Consider the following 7,403-nt stretch of genomic DNA (forward strand, 5'->3'; position numbering starts at 1 on the left):
AAAGATGAAATGGGAAAGAATAAGACTAGACTTAGGTGTTTTTATCTCCAAAGGTAAATATTTACTGGGTGTGTCTTTAAAATTCAGCTTGACTGAAAATGCCCTGTACAGTTTGGTGATTAATGACATTGGTGACATAGGTCAGGACTGCATGCCACCGCCGTGAATGCCGAATTGTGGGTACCTGCAAAGGTCTTCCCAACGGCTTGTATAAATAATGTACACATTCCGTATGGGGCATGTCTACTGTTTCGTTGTGTCCTTCGTAGACAGGAGAGACGACTATGGGAGGAAATCACTGGCAAATGTTTTCCAACCATATTTATTACTCACATTTTTATGATTGCAATCCATTTGGGGCTGATCGACGTTTCAGAAAGAGTGAATTTCATAATGAAGCCGACTTTCTCAGCCATGTTTCAAGTGGCAATCGGAGACAGGCCTTGCTCCTATTCACATTTCTACCTTCCCTTCTACTTACTTGCCCTTCTGGATTGGCCGCAGTCTACAGGTCGCAATGTTGTTGAGCCTTCTTGTCAGCGTTACCCATACCTTCAGTAAGATTGCTGTTCCCCTAATTCTGACACCGCTTCATCACTGGTCATAGTAAGAGAACCTAAGATTAGCGCCTCCAACAACAATCAATCTGACTTCAGCCAGGCTTTTGCCTCTCGAATTCACTCACCAAAAGCCGGTCTAGTTTAATATCCCGCTGACACAAAGCGGATTGCCGTTATTGTAGGACAGGTTTTCAAATGATGCCATTATTGTGGCACTCAAGTCCAGACATGCGAGTCTGGTGGTGACTGAAGCGACCGATAACGTAGGTGATATGAGCCAAGATCCTCATCATCGCAGGGGGAAGTCGAATTAGAACAAATACCTTTTTCTGTTATCATTTCTTGAATCATCACCATGCCAATGAAATTAGGTGACGGGATTGAATGTCGCAAAAGCGTGTCGGAATATGTTAGAAAGACTAGATTGTAGAAAGGCCTTTTGGCTAAAAAGAGGTCACAATTTGCATAACCGGGGTCGAAGCCGAAAGCCTTTCCCCCCCACCCCCAGTTCGTTCCTCCCTAAACCAACCATTTGCATTTTCGCCCACGCAATCGAGGCTTTTGTTGCTGGGACAGAATGGCCTCATCCTGATCTTAGGACATGCATTTCGACTGCATTAAGGAGGTTTTGTCCAGTCGTTCTGATTCGACATCTCAATGCAAGACAACCAATCTCTGGAAGGCCACCTTCAAAAATAAGGCGTCACTTAAGTCTCATTGTTTAATTTTGAATGCGTAAAACTCAATTCGAGATGTCAGTTAGCTTAGTAAGGTTTGGTATTATTTAACAGTCTTGCTTATTGTTTTCTAAATGAAAAGGGTAATATGCTAGTAACTCCCAATTAATTTGCAAGTCAAACCTCTTAGGATTGTAAGGCCATCAAAAGGAGGTGGCGTCAGCCATGACATTTTATTCACCACTGCTTTATATTTCAGGACAGTACAACGAGTGACGTGTGATATTGTGACATGCTAGATTTTAAGTACACTTTCTTATTGCCAGTATATATATCAAGCATCGGAAGCATAAGAATTTATTTGTATTTTAAGCAAATGAAATGATTCACTAGGTGATTGCATGTTTCGTGGCACAAACTTGACGAAGTATTTCTTATTTTGAAAGAACTTTTGCAGTTGATACGGTCCTGACAACACCTAAGCGCAGTGTGAGGTGTTCAGAGTAAAAAGGGTACGGAAATTACAGGCACGAGTGTCAATGACTATCTATTGCGTTGTCCAGATTATTGAGGAAGTTACAGAAACATGGTTAAAAATTTGATCGAGTGGATTGAGATGACTGCCTGACGTAGATTTGTCGTGCTATCAAGAGGTACGTTTAACTTTTAACAGAAAAATTGCAAAATTTCCATGAAATATGCCAATAAATGTCAGATTAGCAAAAGCCATATCGCGGGTTTTGGAATAATTGTTAGCATGAGACCTAATTTTCCGAGAGGTATTTGTATGATGAGAAAGATGACTGGGAAATAAGGATGTTTGAGAAATGCTTCCTCAGCCGGAGGTCGTGTTGACGGTTCTCAGCAGTGTGCATGCAATATTTACCATGCGCCACCATGCATAGGAAACCCTTGTCTTTGGCCTTGGTTGTATGCGAATATCATGAGTAGATTTTATTTTAAGGTTTAAGGATTCAAATTGTCTACATGCTTGTCAGGAGCTTTAAGAAAGCGGTTTTAACTTCGCACAATGCCAGCTTATCCCATACGCTGTCCTGTTCAGAACCGCTATCCCAAGGTATCCGGCTCGCCCAAGGATAGTCACAGCTTGTATGACTTAACCTGAAGCATTCTTTCGGACCAAATTAACATTTGGTCCTTTTACACTTTGTAGGAGACACATATCTACCTCGGTCAGCACCATATTCATTCAAATGGAACAAGTTTTACAAATCGTCCAAGGAAGGGCCGATTTTTACACATTAAAACCTCCTCAATGCCACGAGCTGACCACAAGAGTTTTCGCTGTTTTTGGCATGGCTCAAGTAACTGGGTCTGGGCAACTTGGATTGACTCGGCGAAATTGTCCACCATTGTTTGTAGCCATGTATCAAAAGCATAGACATGTCACTCTGTTGGTTAGTACTGTCTTTTGAGCTTTCTACTACTTTCCTCACATTTTGAACCCCCTCTTCACATAATGTCGGTTGAACATGCCTCTACCTCTTCCCCTTTTACAAACCGGGTCTAACTCATTTCTAAAGCCAGGGGAATATCTTACAACATTAAAGGAAGGTACGGTCGCAGGATGCAGAGGCAGCAATACCGCGACTTTAATGAAATATATGACCCTGAGTTGGACCCATTACGCTTTAACCGAAGAGTAAAAAATTAGGCAGAGACCACCTTTTCGCAACGCTGAGGATGAATGAAGAAGCAAGCGGTTGATGTCTACATCAACTCCTCAGAGAAAGGCATGAAAGCTAACCAAATGAATCCCACATGTACTGATGCATGGCAAGACACAACTTCAGCTCTGCTTCACGCGTGATGGACTTGAGACGGAATCGTTTATCCCAAATTCCTCGTTGAAGACATACACAACCAAAGTGACAGCAGTTGCTGAAAGGTGCATCAATGAGACGGCGTCGAAACCACTATCCGACCCATTTTGTCGGTAGTAAAATTAATCATACAAAAACTTTAAAACAACGCTTTTCCTATTTAACAGAAAAATAGCTAGTCTTTAGACTTGCTACTGAGATGGGAATGTGGAGAACAAATTGGCATTATTTTAAGCACACCATCTGTCATCTGTCAGTTGTCGCCAGTCTTGTGTTGGCTGGCATGTGTCATTGATGCGTAGGGGTGGGACTCCTTTGTCCAGCTTCACCACGGCGTTCCCTTCAGAGACGACGTAGGTGTCGCAAAATTGAATCACACTCCACAAATGGAAGCATGACGGGCAGTTGTTCCTGACACGTTAATCTCCAATTGATATGTTCCAGGAGGGAAGATCGCAGTGCATCTGCCTTTGAACAACCCATCAACAGAATGAAACGCTTTTTTTGAGTGATAGGCTCCGCTGCCCCATCCTGATGACGCCTCCTCTCCCAATGCTGGACAGCAAATTAAATGAGAATCATCTGAAGCTTTGGAACTGGGTTAAACTCCTTTAAACCACATCCGTCAAGGACATTAGTTGTAGTGCCGTATAAATGGTCTGGTGCCCATCTGTGCTTTACACTGGATGCAACACAAACACTCGCTTGCATTTAAACAGTTTCCATAAGTAGCAACAAAACACTGCACCGAGCTACACTGCAAATTGCGCGGAATCTACTGGCGTCTAAAACATCATTCTTTGCTTTTTTGAAAATTTCAAATTGGTTCATCCTCTCAACTTTTAAGGGCTCTGTATGTCATTTGGATCAAAAATAGAAATACCGTAATAATTTGATTGCTTGTTTAACTCGTTGTTTTAGTGTCGTGGGCACTTAAGGCTCCGCTATGGGGTTTCTGCTAATCGGCAACACCCCTGGGCCATGCCAGTACCCCCTAGCCCTTCTGACTATCGGCCATACATATTCTATCCGAGCGTTGTGCCACCTTCAGCCTTTGGGAAGCCTCGGGGCGCTATAGTAAGCCGTACAGAAATACAGAGTAGAAGGGTATACAGCTATGCCCTTTTCTTGTCTAAGGACCGTGCAGATAGTCGGAAATGGCCAGTTCCCCATTTTCTTGATCGTCAAGGCGTCTCCGAGCCAATGTTCGCTTTAATCGCATAATCGCGTTTTTGTTTTCGCGTTTGGGGAGGCCCTGCCTATTGTTCGTGACGCCTAGGCAGAAATTCATAGCACCTTTACTATCCTACTGTGACTCACACAGATAAATTGTCCCATTTTATCCACACCAGAATCCCAACTCCTCCTGTTTTCCGTAACAAAAGACTGGTGATTTAAAAACTACCAGTGATATAGGGGGTTACGCGTTCTAGAATTGGCTGCGTCTCATTTTCCGAAATCTTATGAAGTACTTGGATTTTAAAACTCTTCATGTCGGTTTCGCTTGGTACTTGAGATCCCGCTTTGGTACTTCCGCGAGGCGGTGTGGCCTCCAGAGCATGCCAGCAGCTACCTCAGCCCTTCTTCCCGCCCGCAATACATGTTCTGCCTTCTCTCGTCTTCAAGGTGGTCTCGGTGGGCTACTGCTGCAATTTCATATTCAATTTCAACCGGTAAAATTAAAAGTAGAAAGTCCGCCTATAAAACCCGTGCCAATTAGAATTTAACATAATAAACTAGTGAAAAATTAGTTCTCTTCAATAAATGAAGTTTAAACTTAAATTATACGACTTAAGGCTATACAATCGTAGCGACTCATCGGTTTAGGGAGAGGGCGGAAGGAGGTTCATTATTAAAGCGTGGCGGGGTTGGGTTAAGGGGTCATGGGAGTAGACGGGGCGCCATTACGCTAAGATAAACAAAGAACTACCCCTTAGAAATACTAATAAAATTAGCATCTTTTTACCATACAATGTCACCGGAGTCCATTTATGTATCTAGTAAATTTCAGGCCATTGGCAGGATGCATTGCACTACATGTCTGTCCGCAAATACAAACCTCAGGACGGATCAGACCTTATTGGCCATTGAGGGGGGAACGTACCCGGGACTGCCCTGAAGACAAAAGAAGACATAATGCTGGGGCCAAATATGCATCGTCGACGTACAGAAGGGCTGAGAAGAGTTACTAGGATGATCCGGAGGTCATGCCACCCAGTGGAAGTACATAAGCGGAGCCTTAAGAGCCCGCGTAACCAAAACGAAGAGTTAAACAAGAAATCAAAGTAATGCAGCAACCGTGATACCTGTAACCTCTTGTTATCACTACCACATAAAGCATGTCTTTTATCATCTCAACTGCTCGTGAAAAGTGTACGGAAGATGAGGTGGAGGCGAGAAACCCTGAGTCTATTACATCGTTACCATCAATTGTACATTGGCAACTCGTCCTTATTTTGATCCCAAAATACAAAGACGTCAGGAATTTTAGTTTTAAAACACAAGCCATGTGTTTGGTTGTTTTACGCACCATGCAAACAAAAGTGAGTGACTTGTCCCTTAGTTATTTGAACCAAATGACTTTTTATGGTGTTATAAATCCTTTCGACTTTCCTAGTTATTCGACGATGTGGAGCTGCATAAAGTATGAATGACTCCTTACTAGCAATGCAGGGAAGGGCTGCTGGGCAGTTTGCAGAAGCCATTACAGCAAGGCGGCGATGCTAACCAGGAGGAATGAAGAAGTTGGCTTGAACAATTAACCGCTCATTGCTTCAATTTGGTTCCATAACACAGGAATGGCTCCTTTACACTAGAAATCATGTCGTTAGCAAAAGCTTCTGAATTGACTAATTTATCTTCTACGCATATTTAGTAAAACAAAATGAGACTTGGGTCTCGCATCACCAAACAGTAACCCAGTGAGGTGGTGAAATTGGATCCCACAATTGATAAAAGTGATTTTAATAAAGGTTAGAACAATTTTCGCCTTGATCCACAAGAAGTTGTCATCAACACGCACAAAGCACGAGGTGCTCATCCGATTGCAGGATAGGTAAACGATAATGGGGGCGTTGGAACCCATTTTCTAGATGTAATTGTAATACTTTGATAGCTAGTTTAATTCTACGTTTGATTTAGGCTACGGTATGGCCGTTTGGCGGTGTCAGTGGCCTCCCTGACCTTCTGTGCGTTATTAGCATATTTTCTGACACGCTACTTTAACGTCTTACGGCCTCAGTGAAGACGTGGGACGTTAGAGTAACTTAGTTCAATTCCTCTACATATAAAACCCCACTAGGATACCTTATCCTTAGTAAAAAACCTAATCATTAATGAAGAATCAATTTTGATAAGAAGCCTCATCCTTAGTAAAAAATAAGACTTCTCATTGCCCCTGGATTTCGTACTGAGTGCTCCATTGTAACTGTAGGGCCTGAGATTGCTCTAAAGGCGAACGAAGGCATAATACTAGGGTAGAATATGTATCGCTGACGTACAGAGGGGGTTGAGGCTACTGGCATGACCCAGAGGCCAGCCCACCTGACGAAGGTACAATGGCCCTTTCTCCGAAACCGAGATTTAAACGAACACTTGACGTATTACAATAACACTTCATCATCAATTTATAGATAGAGGAATTTAAACACATTTCTTCCTAAAAAAAATGGAAAGGCGCCTTAGCCACTCCCTGATTTCTAGCTTTCATTTTGCTGTACAAAATGAACATTATGGTTGGATGTGTGTACAGTGCAATCCCACGTTAGATACGTGATCTGGATTTGAGGCTCTCTTCTCTTGCAGCCTCTCTGCATTAGTATTAAAACTAGCTTCAGAAGCTGAGTTTATCCTTGCCTAAATTACATTTTTGCTAATCAGTTAAAATGCTTTCATCTAGGTCCACATGACTAAACGTTCTACAGGATTTATTACCCACTTTGTTTTTAATTGTCAAGGGGGGTATTGTTAAGATCATGCCAATTCTCATGTCATTCTCTAAGAGTATCTAGCGGAAATGTTCGCAAATGTATTCGAATAGCAGGATATATTTATGCAGAACGTTTCAAGTCATAATGTACTGCTGTATCCACACTGATGCGAATCTGACAACAAATGTAATACGTTGGTAGCCTGTTTAACTCCTGGTTTTGGCGAAGGGGCCACTTTGGGTCTCCTCTATTTTACCTTCGTCGGGTGGTCTGATCTCCGGGACATGGTAGTTGCCCCAAACCAAAATGTTTGACGAATATATATATATATTAGTATTCTGCTCTAGCAATATGTCCTCTTTCGCATTGAGGGAAGTCTCAGGGCGCCACAAA

The sequence above is a fragment of the Echinococcus granulosus genome (genome assembly GCF_000524195.1).
Source record: "Echinococcus granulosus chromosome Unknown EG_S00004, whole genome shotgun sequence".
In the NCBI taxonomy this organism is placed as follows: domain Eukaryota; kingdom Metazoa; phylum Platyhelminthes; class Cestoda; order Cyclophyllidea; family Taeniidae; genus Echinococcus; species Echinococcus granulosus.